The 15368-nt window shown below is 35.5% G+C and overlaps 1 protein-coding gene across 1 annotated transcript in view; it reads left to right on the top strand.

The window, feature by feature from the left end:
• LOC129366320 (astrotactin-2-like) overlaps window positions 1–15368 on the top strand; it is a 230661-nt gene that overhangs the window by 145050 nt on the left and 70243 nt on the right. The gene's annotated exons all lie outside the window — the stretch shown is intronic.

The raw sequence follows: 15368 nt of genomic DNA, 5'->3' as shown, positions 1-15368 counted from the left end.
ACAGTGTACTGTAATGAGAGACTGAACAGTCTCTAACAGTGAAAGTGAAATTAAACAATTCCTTTTATCATTGAGCTGACGATACGTTTTTGATGGGTCAATACTTTGGGGGAAATAATTGCACTTGATATAAACTTCCAAAAGTAATTCAACAAAAACAACAAGTGCCTTTAAGATAGATGCACTGTAACTGTGGTTTAAAATGCATCTACAATTACTAAATTTATACCCAGAATACTGCCTATATAGAAGCTAATAGCCAAATAAATCTACTCAAATTAACTAATCAAATTACCTAATCAAATACATTCTGTAGAGTTCTGTAGGAAATTCACAAGGCATGGACTGCAGCTGGAGCCAGTGCTACAAGAGTGACCAAATATGGATGTATGCAGGAGATAACACACATGGTCACATTTCTTGTGGTAACCCACTCCTGATCGTCTTTCATGTCCTAAGGAGAAGCAGCACAGGATTTTTACTCACTGGTCCAAAGCCCTCTTTGAAAAAAAAAATAAAAAAGGTAAGTTTTGAATTTAATTTTGAATTAAAGCCCCAGAGTCTGGAGGAATATGGAGGAGGCACAGATTCTTGGTTCTGTGCCTAATTGCTATGTGCATATTAAGTCTGAAGTTAGTACAGCCATTTACCAGGAAAATATAAGCTACTTAAACCTGACAAACTTAGTGAAGATCCTGATTTCATTTACCTGCTGGGCTTGGCAGTTGCAAAAAGTACCGGGACCTGGTTAATGACAATGCAGGATTGGATGACAATCTTGCCAGACCTAAAATCCCAGAAAATCAACAGAAGAGTATGATAAAATGAGAGACACCAGAACTAATAATGCAAATGAGCTAAAGGTTGCTATAAATAAACACAGGCTGCCTAAAAATTCTCTGCAGAGCCATAGTCTGGTTAGACTAGACATAGTCGCACTAGATTGATGCAGTAAACAATGCAAACCTAGTTGTGACTTGTGCTATACATTAAATGAAAATATGTTTCAGTTGGCTGCAATTTGTGTTAATTTTGTATTGGTATTATATCATAATGGCATCCTACTGAGAAACTGAATCTGAGGATATCATTAGATGGACCATATTCATCCAAATGAAGAGGAAGGGAAGCTTGAGTTCAGTCATTCAGGTTGTATTTAATGCAAGATTCATATTTTAAAATAATCTTTTCTCTGATTTTCTCATTTACTGAAATCCACCTTTATGTAAAAATGCATGCTAATCATTGCAAGTATCCCAGTGAAAAATGTATCATCTATCTTACTGTCAAATTTTACAACAAAGAACAAAACAAAGCACCAGGGCTTGAGTTTGAAGTGGATCAATCTGGACTATTAGATTTAGCTCATTGGCTCATTCATATTGTACCCAGTAGTACAAATGTAGTCCAAATGTTTAAATGTGGGCCTTTCTCCCATAGTGGTACACTGGGAGAAAGAATGGAGATCAGATATATTTGGGAAGTGCGCTGTAGTACTTCAGTTTGTATTCTAGTGACGAAGTAAAATCCAAAGAGAAAAGAACCCCTTACCATAATATATTGAAAAGTTAATTTTTGTTTGAGAAAAGTACCCCCAGTGCTAGAAATAACTCTATGAGATGGATGATGGAATCAGAAGATTACTGAGGTGTTTGAGGAAAAAGATCCAGTTGTCCAAAAATGTTAAGCAGTCAACCTATGTAATGAGATGATATCAAATACACACTTTCAACTCTGACAAGGCATTGTTTCAAGAAATGGATTGTTTTAATCAGACCAGCAGTGTTTCTCAGACAAATTGTTCGAAAACCTAAAATAGGGCTAAAGTCTGCATAGAATCATTAAAAAAACAACATAAAGACTACATTAAAAGCTTAGAGGATAATGATGAGGTAGGGCTAAAATGATTGCTGGTTTTAATAGTTATTATGGGGAATTTTCCAAAACACTACCATTTTGAAATTAAATTACTAAGAAAACTAAAAGCTCTTTTGAAATCTTCCATTGCCTGTGTGCTACTGGTACATTTCAGACCCAAACAGAGGACACCAGGAGTTCAGCTGGAGATTTTGCATCCTCAAAGAAACACTCTGGTCTTCAGTGACTGTATTATGGATTTTACAAGTACACTGAAAGGCTTTCTGAAAATGTTTTTTCTGTCCACACTTCATGTAGAATGAAAGGACACTGTTACTATTAGTGCTAAGTTATTTCCTTCTGCCAGCCACTCATGCTTCCTGCATCTTCCACTAAAAGGGTTAAGTGTAGCCAGACATATTAGCCCGCAACAATACGTCCAGTTGCATATTGTATATCTTATATATAAGAATTTAATGCAAACCCAAATTAGCTTATTAATGCATTAAAGGATTTCAAACATTTAGCAGAGCATAGAAAACACAGATAAAGCTTTCATTGTTTTATTTAACTGACTTGGTTTTGTATCTGTGTGTGCCCAAGGGCCACATGTCAAGAAATACGATAGGGATGAAGAGCTGGAGTGGGAATTGTTTTTATTTTGATCACCTTAAGAGCTGTAAGCTAAATGGGTCTCAATATCCATCTTCAGAGAATTACTTTAACATGATTGACATGTCTACAGCCTAATATGGGAAAAGACCAAATGTTTTCTAATGTTTCACAAGCTTTAACCAGTTGGGAACTGCCTCTGATACACTGACAGGGCACAGTTTGACAGATAAAAGTATGGCACGGTTTAGAGATTTTAGCCACAGGAGAGAGACAGTCTTGATCCATTTGCCCTTAAGCAGTGGTTTCTATACCTCCAGATCGTAGGTCTGTACACCAGGTCAAATAAAACTCTGAGAAGGAGAGACATTTGTACTGAAGCCAAGATTGAACTGGACTTTTACAAATGCCTGTTTTAAAATCACTTAAATCTGTCTGTGTATGAGAAAACAAAGCATTGCAGTATCAAATACAAGTGTTTAGAGGTTTTTTATGTTTTTACAGTTTATCTGGTGTCCACTGTTATGCCATTAATCACATGTGCCCTCAATCTTGCTTAATGCATTTTCTTTCTTTCTTTTTTCTTTTTTTTTTTTTTGAACAAGCATCTTAGTGGTTATTATTTGTCATTTTTAAAGATCAGGCCCTATGTCAAGCAATAACATTACGATTTTCACCTTTTTACATTTAATCTTTTTAAGTTGTAATTATTTTCAGCTGGAAAAAAAAACAGATTTGTTTCTCAGTAAGCTAGAATGAGGTGAAATATTTCTGCTTTGAAATATTTACAGACTTGTGTCAATATACTGAATAGTATTAGCTCCAAAAACTTTGACAGGGCTCCCTTGGCATGACTTACTGCATCAAATATGTCTAGCATGAAAACCACCAGGGGTTTATCCTGCACCTGTTTCTTCTCCTGAACTGTCCAATAATATGCTTACACATGGCCTTTCACCACTTGTTGAGGATGTCACTCTAACCTTACCTTAGCTGTGAAATCAGAAGTCTTCAAATGTTACATTTCTGAATAAAATCTACATTTTATCTATTGTACTTATACTTTTAAACTACTCAGAAACTGGTTTTTGGAGTAGTGTTAGCTGTGAGCGATAGTGGTAAAAAATAGTTGTTCAGAACATATCACCAAATGTGAAATAAATCTATTACTTGAATGCTATTTTTTAAAAAAAAAGGACACTCAGAAAAGTTTATAGTTCTGGCAATGTGGTCAAGAAAGTATGACGTTTCTTTGCAGTCAAATTAATGGCTGGTATACTTACTTGTTGGATATATTTGAATATATTTGATGAATAATTCATCTAAACGCTGTTTCGTTCTACCAAGCATCAAATCACTACTCATCCACAGCACTCCAGCCACCCTTTCCCTGGCTTTATAAATTGGTCATTTGCTGTGGTTATTTATCTTTCCAAGAATGTTGGGTACATTTTGTCCACCGAGAGACTTCTGTAATTTGCAGAGAACCACATGTTCTCTTTCCCATTTTGACGCTCTTCACTTTATTACACCTTTACAGTTTGCACCTGTTCCCTGAAGCTCGAAAACATTTCCATACTAATTGTGAGATGCACACACTGCTGTACTTGCATATTCTCTTGCAGTTGGCTGATTGTGTGCAGATGTCAGGCAACACACACTTTCAGGCTGATTGTGGATGCTTCAATAAATGACACCCATATTTTTGTGTAAAGTCTGTTTGAATCTAAGTGCAAAAACCATAATATAGACTGATCTGATCTACCAATTTTGATCCTTTTCATTTGGTGATTTCAAAGAATTTAACTGTAATCTGAGGTAGAATTAATTGTTTATTCACAATCAGCAGATATCTTGAGACAAGAACATAAAACTTTTTTCAAACAAAAGAATTCTAGTTATTTAAGGCATTAAAATCTAATTTTCCATTCATCATTGTGAATGTAAACACACAAGCCAAGCACACAGGAGTCTAATACTTGACTCCCAGTGCTGCTAATTGAACATGTGTTTTACGGCGTGTCATCTCACTTAAGTCCTTATTCCACATTTTCAAATCCACTGTGTCATTTGTCGAAAGAACCAAAGCTTTGTCTTCACAAACACTTGCTCCCATTAGATTCCACTTCACATTGTGTATTTATAGCAGCACTTTGCTAGTTTTACTCCTATTTTCTGCACTTTTCTTCACAACATCTTTGAAATGCAGATGTGACTCTTATTTCGCAGCCTCCCCGTCCTTTTTTTTTCCCCTCTTGCCTCAGCAGTATACCGATTCCCTCTCACTTTACCCAACACTTTATTCCCCTGCATCAGCAGCTCAAAGAAAAAAGGTTGAAATGATTGATATAAATTACATTATTTGTCTCACATCCTCTCAAATACTTTTTAAATAAGAAATAAAACACCTGATTTACATGCATTTTATTTCAAATTATTCTGCTGGGCATGCTGACGCTGTGAGGTAAACATTAATAAGTATTAATATTTTATAACTAACTGCGATGCATTGAAACATGATATTTCTACTCAGTGTAAAGTATGTTTTTAAAAGCACTGTCCAATTGTCAGTGTGTAATCTGAAACATGTATTTTATTTTTTATGGGTTCTCAACATGAAGTTGAGAATCTTTTTTTCTTTTTTTTTACCTGAAAACAGTTTAACTTACTTTTGAGACTATTTTAAAGTAACAAAGTAAGTAGCTCTGGAGTTTTCCTTTTGTCTTTATGGAGTCATCAACCCTTATTGTCTGGGTAATCAACAAAACTTATTTATGAAAGCATTGAAGAAGCTCCCACATCTTAACTTGTTTACTTGGCAACATGTTGGGCACTCAGTAGAAGAAATAATTGCTAAAAGTGTGATGGAGTATGAACAAATGTTTTGAAAACAATTTCATAACATCGTTAGCTGCTACCTCAGATGCTCTTTTTAGTTTGAGAGTCAGAGACGGGCTACATAAAATCAAACATTTCAGATTGAAATGTAGTCAATGTCTGGGACTTGAGTCCCTTAGACAATCTTTATTTAACTGAATCAGTTTTAAACCAAGCCATTATGCATGCTGCAGACGACAGCTCTGACACGTGATGTGGCTTATGTGTATTTGGCTGCAGAAGGGGATGCTTGATTTATTAACCAGCTATGTTCACGGACTATGGGTTGTTTATGGTTTATCTGTTTCTGCTGTAGCTGTTGTTTCATATCATGGACCTCACAGATCACACTGAGCTGTTTCAGAAGAAAATAAAATCAGCTTCCCTCAAACATCTGTGTTCCTCATTGGCTTTCTGCCATTGCAAACATTTGCAAACAATCACAATGAAATTTATTTTTTTCTTCCATTAGAAATTTTACATTCTTTGTACACAGCCTCTTGCTTATGTTGTAATGTTTTGTGCTGCTTACTAGACTATTATTGACAAAAAAATAACTTGGATTTGTTTATTCAGAAATTAAACATGAACACATTTTAATATCCTTCAAATGTATTAATGCTGCTGGACAGCAAATACTGCACACATGATAAGCCTAAACAACTTTACTCCAAAATATTATATTAATACAATAGTTTACCTATACAGTCAAAATATTAAGCAAATAAGCTATGTGATGTACTATCGACATCCAACTGAAATAATGAGCCAAAAGAAAAAAAAAATAATAATAAGAAAGCTGATAAAATCTAATAATGAATTTATAATAAGAAAACAGAGATTAATGAAAGACAACTGAGAAACTGATTAACAATAAAACATAATACATACAATGAGATTGCAGGATATTACAGATCAGAAAAGATATGTGTGCCACAACCAGAACATGTATTAATGTTTTGAAGATTTTTTTTCCTTATTAGCAGAAGTCACCAAGAACCCAGTAGTACAGACATATGCATGTGTTTGCGTGCATGCATGTGTGTGTTTGTGAAGATGAGTTTACTAACCAGTGAGTTAATCACTTGAATGAAAGAGGGGAGGTGAAGTAGTGTTGCCATATGGAAAGTCTGGACCTAAAAGACAAAACAATACAACTATAGAACCATGGGTAGAACTGGCTTTAGAACCCAGACAAAGAAAACATGAGCGTTTACAGGGAGAGAAAGAAAAGAGCGTTACAGCTGGTCCAATGCATGGGTTTGACTGCTATCATTAATTTATTTACCTGTACCTACAAATTAAACTCAATGCTTTACTTTGGATTCAACCTTTTAAACACACAGCGAATGTGATCAAACTACGCAACAAGCAACTCTTCAAAGAGACTGAGAGTTTTCCACTTTAAAACCATATTAAATCAAAGTAATGAATGAAATTCTAAATTTATTTTTTCCTAGACACATAAAGTAATCGCTTGCCTTGTCAAATCTGGGCTGAATTATTTTTGCACGAATAGTTTCTTTAGAACACATTTTGTTATTTGCGTATCACCTCATCCCTCCCTTCCTGTGAAAACAAAATAATGAAAAAAGATTACATTACTTTTTACAAAGATTTTGTCAAAATCTTGTCTCATTTTCATTAGCAAGTCTAGTTTTGTCTCATGAGCTGGATGTACCACCAAATCTCTAGTAAGTTATACAAAGTTGTTCAAGCATTTAAAGTTTTTTATGATAAAGATGCATCTTAACTGAAATGTTGTGACACATCACTGCATGTATAAAATGCATGCAGTGAAACCAAAACTAAAAAAACTCCACGTAAAAATTCTGTATGAAAACACATATGCTGTTTGTTTTTCAAGATTCCCATGTTAATTTCATCTTTATGTGCAGAGTAAAAAATGTCTTAATTCCCTCAGAAATAGAAGAGATGGGCCAACCAAGAGTTGGAGAAATGTATGTATGAAAAGTGTGGGACCAGAGAGGCAGGTTGTCCATCATTCTTGAGGTGAACATTTCTGTTGCTGTCAAATAAATCACCTCACCTCTCTATTATACATGCACAGGCATTCATTATGTCAAGCACTGTAAGAGAATGTAAATGTAAGACATGAAAGACTAGCTGACATCCAACTTTTAGTTTGCGTTAGTCACTAAAGAAATAAATCCATTTTGGGCTGTGCTTACGTCTCATTTCCTAAGCATCAAATTTCACAAAACAGTTTGAAACAAGCATTAGATAGGTCTTCAAACAAATTGCATTTGACTTCAACTCAGGCATGTTTGAACTTCTAAAATGTCTCGCACAATAGAGTTTGGACCCCAAAACTAACCCTATCAAAGTGAGCATGTAAAGATTGTCGGCAAAAACCGTCACTGTGTAATGAACAGCTGATCAAACGCCACACCGTCTCCTCCTGCCCCAGCCAAAAAAAGTCAAGAATGAGGAAACCAGGGTTTTCCCCAATGTATTGGAAACCAGGCTTATAAAAGCTAAAGAATAAGCATTGCTTATTTATTTAATTCTTTTTAAAATGTTTGCATTTTTTAAGACTTTATATTTGGTGTAAACACTGTTTCAATCAAAGTAATGAATAAAATTCTGACATAATATGTGCTTTGTGATAACATAATTATTAAGTGATATTTTCAAAATTCCTGTCAGCTTTAAACATTTTTAAACTCAAAAATATAACGGGCTGCTGGATGAATGACCAACCACTTTAGCAAGTTTTCTGGAGGAAACTGTGGAAACTAATATAAGATCAAAGACACTTCTCATTTTATGTCATTACATAATCAGAGCTGGTACTCCGTCCTAAGAGTCTATCTAGGCATGTGCAAGCAGGATGAGAAACTTTGGGTAGCCCTGCTCAATACTTTAGCAAGTGTATTTCAAATGTCAAGTTAATGAATTTAAAAGCAGAAAAAAACGTCTTTTGCTTCCCTTTAAACGAATTAATATTTTGAAGACAATAGGACAAGAATGCACATTCCACAGTTGAGTTGCAACTGCTTTCAAAGAGTGATATCCACAATTGAGTAAGATGAGTAAGACTTTTAATAGATAAGAGTAGTAGGATCTTTCACCTTGCAAAGCCTTAAAGGTTAACAGGATTTTAAACTGATCTTTGACAGTAACTCTAAAATGTCATATCAAAGTAATGCAAGAAGGAAACTCAGAATATTTAAATATAATCTGTTGTCCATTTTGCCCAGAGACGGAGACAAAGTAAGCTGCTGCTCGCTAATTATTGTGGTTAAACAGTACTGTGTACTAGCTAGTTTTTCACTCACTTACCTGAGACTTCAGGAGAAATGTATGGACAGTGTGGTTATTGGTGTGATTACTGAAAACATTAATATGTGAACAGACTTTTGGATTGACATGAAACTCAAAATTAGTAAATGAATTAATAAATAAGACACTCTATTTGGAACCAATGTCTTGCTTTCAAATGCACACTGATTTCAGTTTCAAGTTCCTATTAAGTAAGTTCTGGTACATTTCTCCTTACTTTCTTCTTTCATAATATGAAGTCTGACAATATTATATACTTGTAATCCCTACACCGCCGTACATGTTCCCAAATGAAAACTTCACTTTTGACATGAATACAGAAAGTATTCACAGTGATTAAATCGTTCCTCTTCTTGCAAGTTGTGCCAATAAATCAATCTCTTTCTTCATAATTCCACACATAAATATCCCATTATGACTCCATGAGCATTTTTTAATGTTTTGCAAATTTGTAGAAAAAGAAATAGAAAACAACTCAAATTTAAGTATTCACAGTCAGTTTATGCTAATAATTATTGGGATATTTCAACATCTATGTGGATTTCACCTGTAGTAAATTCAGTTGATTGGACTTAATTTGGAAAGGCACACTCCCTGTCTAAATAAGGTTGGATTGTTTACAGTGCATGTCAGAGCACATATGGCAATCATGAAATCAAAGGAATTGTCTCTGGACCTCCAAGACATAATTGATCTGGAGAAAGATACAAAAAAAAAAAGTTCTGCTGGTTTGAGAACATTTGAAATCACCAGGACTCATAGAGCATGCCGGCTGTATGAACTGAGAGATGAGGGAGATGGAGTCAACAAGAAACCCAATTGTCCCTCTTGTCAGAGCTTCAGCTTTACTCTGAAGAGAAGATAGGACAACTATCTCTGCAGCAGTCCACCAATTAGACTTTCATAGCAGAGTTTTCAGACAAAAAAAAAAAAACACTCCTTCATAAAAGGCTTATGGTAGCATGTTCACCAAAAATGACTTGAAGGGATTTCACATCTTGACAAAATTAATTATCTGGTCTGACAAGAAATGTTTTAGTTTTAGTTCTGGAGAAGAACTGAGGAAGTGTCAGGAGGCAGCAGAGGAACAATTTTGTTCATCACATTTCGTCCAAAACAAGAAAGAGATTCCACAAATGAGCATAAAGTAATAGCTGAAAAAGAAATACAGTGATTAAAAACACAAAATCACTTGTGAAAGGCATCCAGTTAAACCTCCTCCTCAGTGTTCACCTCTAAAATGAGAACGACACCACAACATGAATAATTTGTGAATCTGGCAACCCACAGCGCTCACAGGCATTCAGCAGACACAGTTATATTTCCATGCTCCTTAGTAGTTTTCAGTAATTATCATCTCATTGGTGAGCACACAATAGCTTGATCTGGGGAGTTGAGTCAACATATATCAAACGGCAACATTTTCACTGATAATGACTATACAAGAGAACAAACTGGTTTGGGTTAATAGTAAGTTCACTCAGGATTGATGGAGACTCATCTGAACAAATTAAATATAATTTATCCATCCATCATCTTGGTTATTCTTTCAGGGTAAGACTGAAGTCTTGGCTCCAGCAGCAGTCGTAGACCCTGGACAGATCCCTAGTCCATTGCAGGCCAACAAAAGGACAAACAATATGCGCAGACATACCAAAGGACAATTCAGAGAGACAACTTAACCTAATATAAAAACTCCTCACACAGTTTTAGACTGTACACAGCCATACATATTCCCAAATAAAATAAAACGAGAGAAACCAGAGCCAACCATGCAAATTAGCTGAGGGCTTTCCTTAATAACAAAGCTGTTGAGGTGTGCTATGTCTGATCACATATACTGTATGCCACACAGCAGGGATACAGTAATTTATGCAAAGGGACCTTTGACCAAATATTAATGCATTTACTATCTGAATAATGTTCTCAGGAGTTGGACAGTTCTGCATCAAAAAGATTTTTCATTCAACTATTCACACTTTCTTGTGAAGTGTTTTTTTTTTGTTGTGTTTTTATCAAGTCATAGAGTAAGCCCTCAAGTAAGTTTGTGAATTTTTTAAAATAACTTCTGTTTCTTTGTTTGCAAACCCAAAAAGTTATTTACTTCCAGCTGTAGCCACATTCTAGTGAGGCTCATTGTGTTTTCACCCGACTGAAACGTAGGAAGAATTTAAAGACTTCATTTTTTTTTTTTATCATTTTCCATTTTTTCCCATTTTCATAGGTCATTAAGATCAATTTAGAACAATTAAAATGATTAAAGATCACTTTGCAAAATAAAGCTTGAAATAGGGCAGGAGCAGAAGTAGTCCAGAAGCAGGCAAGAAAAGACAAAAAGCAAATGATTTGGACTAAACAAATGATATTGCAATTATAAGATCAAATAGGAACTGAACCAAACAGAGACTAAGATAAAACACTAAGGAAGACAGAATCATCTGCTAAAAATATAACTAAAAAAAGTATTATATTTCTTTGAACTAAGTATAAAGGAATTATAGTGTTTGCAGATAGACTTCAGGTGAGCTGATGACAGTCAGAACAATGTTCTGCCTGATGTGTTTTCATTTTAGACTTTTAGTATGTAGAGTCGAAAGCCAAAACAGGCAGTTCTTTACAAAATAATAGGCTGCTGAATAATACCATGAGCAACAAATATCAACCTTTCGGAACCAAGACACAAAGACGATGTACCACAACAAGTTTTATATTTGCTGTGATATATAAATAGGCCAGAATAGTTCACATTGAGTTGTAAGGTGAACACTAAAGGGCTTCCAGAAATCCCTGGGGAAATAATTTATTAGATTTGTAAAGACGACCTCAAGGGAGTTAGCGGGGGGAAAAAAAGAGAAAGAAGGTAAAAAAGAGAAAGAAATTGGCCGGGGAAGCACTGAACTTTCCAATGAGATGGTGACCTGAAACGTACAGCCAAAGGGGTCATAAAATGGCTGACAAGAACTTTTAACAGAACTGTTGACAGTGAAACTCTTTATTCACAGACTCCAGGATGCAGTTACATAAAGGGGGTTTAGGAGTCAACTGGTTCAGTGGAGTTTAAGTAGAGGACCTTGAATAAGGCAAAGGTATTAATTTGCTTCAGAATATATAGCCGACAATGCCTATGCCACAGTTTCATCCTGTAGATCTGTGAAATTTTCTTTTAAATTATTTTCTTATTTTTTATTGAAATTCAAAAGTCTTAAGCTATACTTAATATTACCAAGTTGCAAGTTGTTAGTTTCTTAGTTCTCCTTCATATTGGAGTAATATTGCCCTAGTTTCTCCAAAACCCGAAAGATTGTTCACATATTGCTGAATTGCTAAACATTTAGAAAAGAATAATTTCAGTGCAAAATCAATCACCGTCCAAATGACTCATGGTGCTCCTGAAATCTCATCCATCAAGTCAAAGTTGAATAATCTGGGACACAACCCAATCATAAAACTTAGAATTGTACAAGGGTGTTTGAGACTGTTGTAATTCCAGGTACATATCTAATGTTTCTGCACTGGCATCATGAGAATCAGTCCTTGTATCCCAGAAGAAATACAGTCAAATGTTTTTATCAATTTATCTACAGCATGAGCAATGAGAGGTCTCACAATGCAGAACATGCCCCCTTGTGCAATAATTTCAACCTAATGGGAAAGGAATAATGTTTGCAAAAGCTCTGTTTTTTGCTGATGACTCTGAGTTTTGTGCAAGGTGCATAACATTATATGTTTTTACAAGTCATGCTGCAAGTATTTTAAAATTATCTTATCATTCCTTTGAACTGCTGCTCTTTCATTTTCCTCCTCCTCCAGACCTTAGCTCTAAACATGGCCCCTGGGTTCTTCAAAAATGTTTTTTTTTTTGTTGTTGTTCAATTGAAATGGAGCCTGAATTACTTTCAGCTTCCTTTTTGTCACCCAGCAACTACATGCACAATTAAGAGGTATGCATACTTCTAGCCCAGATGGAATCCCTACCCCACATGGCGAATGGTGTAGATACATTTCTTTGTCAATAGGCCAAAGAATTACTCAGTATGTGTTGATATAGAGATTGTTGGTTATTCAGACTGTAACTTGGAGCTGCTTGGTGAGAACCTTTTGGTTGCAGGCACACTAACTGTGAATGTAATGGTCAGTGCCAAAAATGTTCTTATTGTTTACCTGGAAAACAGCCAAAGCAGTGTGGGTGGGATGTGTTTGGTACCATGGCATGAGGCCACCACAGCTGGTCTTGCTTCAAATTATTGAAAAATCCAACAATATTGCATGGAAATTTTACACTTGCTCCGTCAGGGAACTCCCACTTTGACACACATAACATGGACATCGTGTACTGACTGACCTGAAAAAAAAAAGTATAAAGTATAAAGAAGGCTCAAATTCCTAAAAGGGTCTTGAGTGAAGCCTTCCCAAGCACGCTGGATATGATAACCCATTTTGAATTGACATGAGCTGCTTCTTTGGACACTTTGATTTCTTTTAAAAAAAAGTTTCATCATGAAATTGTGGGTCATTGCATGAAATACATGGGTGTTTAACAGTCTAAAATGCTATTGAGGAATGTATTCCTGCTATTACTGAGAAGAAGTGCAGACTAATATTTCTTCATGGGAGACATACTAAGACTCTAATAACGCCTACATGAGCAGTGTATCTAGGTAAGGGGAAAACAATGTCACAGCTGGTAGTGCAAGGATTTTGTGTTACAGAACTTGAATATGTGAGATGTTTGTGTTCATGACGTCTAGGGTGGTTAGGGCCACACTTTAGAAATTCTGCACATCCTTCAGATTCCAAATGAAAAGGCAGCAGACAATGCAATCTTTATGACAGCTGAACCTAAAACCAGCTGTATAAAAATGAGTCGTGTGTTTAGTTTGCAGGTGTAGAGCAGGTTTTTACATCCTTGTCATTTCCTTCATTCTTCAGACTGAGTGCAAGGTAATGGTGTTTAGGAGATTGCATAGGCTTTAGTGTGGGGCTCAAACATTTGTTCATGTGTTCACATCGGTTAGGGAATATGTTTGTTTGTGAGAACCCATGCACACGTAAATGTGAGCTTGATCATTCCCCAGAAAGCCACTCTTTGCTCAATAACACACACAGTGAGGCGACATCCAATAGACCCTGTGGCCTAATATCAGCTAATGTCAGAGAGGCTTATAGCTGACTACCTGCTGTTTTACTGGCGAAGGCGAGGGGGAAGGAAGGGAGGAAGACGGAATGGTGGAGGCAGCGATAAGCATTCTGAAAGAAGATTAATAGGAAAATAAATAAAAAGAGAAAAACAGAATACCAAATTGCCAAGCTAAGCAAAAGTTTGACTTTTTGGAGGGAATACTTATGAAGGAAGTCCAAAGAAGTAGGAACTGATAACACATGTATGCCAAATTAGTTTTTCAACCGTACAAAACTGAAAAAAAAAAGTCAGATAGGTGTGGACATTTAGCTGTGTAACAAAGCAAAGAGGCATTTGATCCCTCTTGTAGCGTTAACCAAAATGCAGCGCTTTTAAAAAAAATCTTTTTATTATGTACATTTGTGTTGTTTACAATAAAGCAAAAATAAAAATCACTTACTGAATGTGAATGATGTCTGAGTGGAAATGTGCACTTTGCAAAAACCACAGTATTTATGCTGATGGTCATGAATTATGTTTTTTTTTTTTATTACATTCAAAACATTATGTTTCAGTGTTGTCTTGTCTGACCTCTTGAATGATGTATTTCATCATTCAAGAGAAAAATAAAATTAAAAGGATGTCTTGTGGCAGATGTTATTGGAGAATTTTTACAAGATTGTTTCCGATTCCTATACCATATGTTTTTCATACTGGTTATAATTAAATGCAAGATTGGTACATACCTTTCTAAGCCTTGTGAACTACAGCATCACAATTTTCCCATGTTTGATATATTTATGTTGTGCTGTGTATATGCATAAATGACTCTGTTTTAATCAGTTACTACAAAGCAAAATGATGTGTTTTGTTTTAGCATTGCAAAATGATTTTGTATGGTGTTACGACTGCACAGGTGGGCAACTGATCAAATACCATGCATTTATTGCCGTCAGTGAGTCAGTGAAAAATGGAATATGAAGACCCTCAAATCATGTTAGGGCAATTACAAAAGGCAATTTTTATCTTAAATGTTTATGGTATAGATTAAAAAAAAAAAAAAAAAAAACGATGGCTCGAGTAAAAAGGAAACTTGTAGACTGATATTAAATCTGGAATTCCAAGTAATAGAGTAATTTCAGTGTTGTCCATAGCTTTCATTTTCACCAGATGAAATACCTTCCACATTCCTGGTAAAAATGCATAAAAATGTGAAACTATGGCTTCTGAACAGCATTTCCCCACTAGTAGTTTGTTTGTATTCAAGGACAAATTATCTGAGAAGTATACTGAATGATTCTAAGAAGACATGCTGAAATGCACAGAGAGCTTTTGCTTCATGAAAAAGGCATGCCTTTGTTTATTTGTTGGTTTACTGTCTACTCTACAGCTTCCCACAATGCAACTCAACCCTAGCTATTGGAGTCATTTGTTTCAAACTTTCAGTGTACACTTGATGGCTGTGTCTGATAGAGACTGGATCCCATTCACACCAGATCTGAACTGCTCTAGAGTTGATTTGGACCTGGGGACAACCACCTCCAAACAGTCTTGTACAGTTGTTGTCGTTCACACCATATTGGATCTTTTCTGAAAT

The sequence above is a fragment of the Poeciliopsis prolifica genome, unplaced genomic scaffold (genome assembly GCF_027474105.1).
Source record: "Poeciliopsis prolifica strain line A6 unplaced genomic scaffold, Auburn_PproV2 SCAFFOLD015, whole genome shotgun sequence".
Classification (NCBI taxonomy): Eukaryota; Metazoa; Chordata; class Actinopteri; order Cyprinodontiformes; family Poeciliidae; genus Poeciliopsis; species Poeciliopsis prolifica.
Note: the sequence above shows the minus strand (reverse complement) of the source record. Positions and strands in the feature narration are given on the sequence as shown.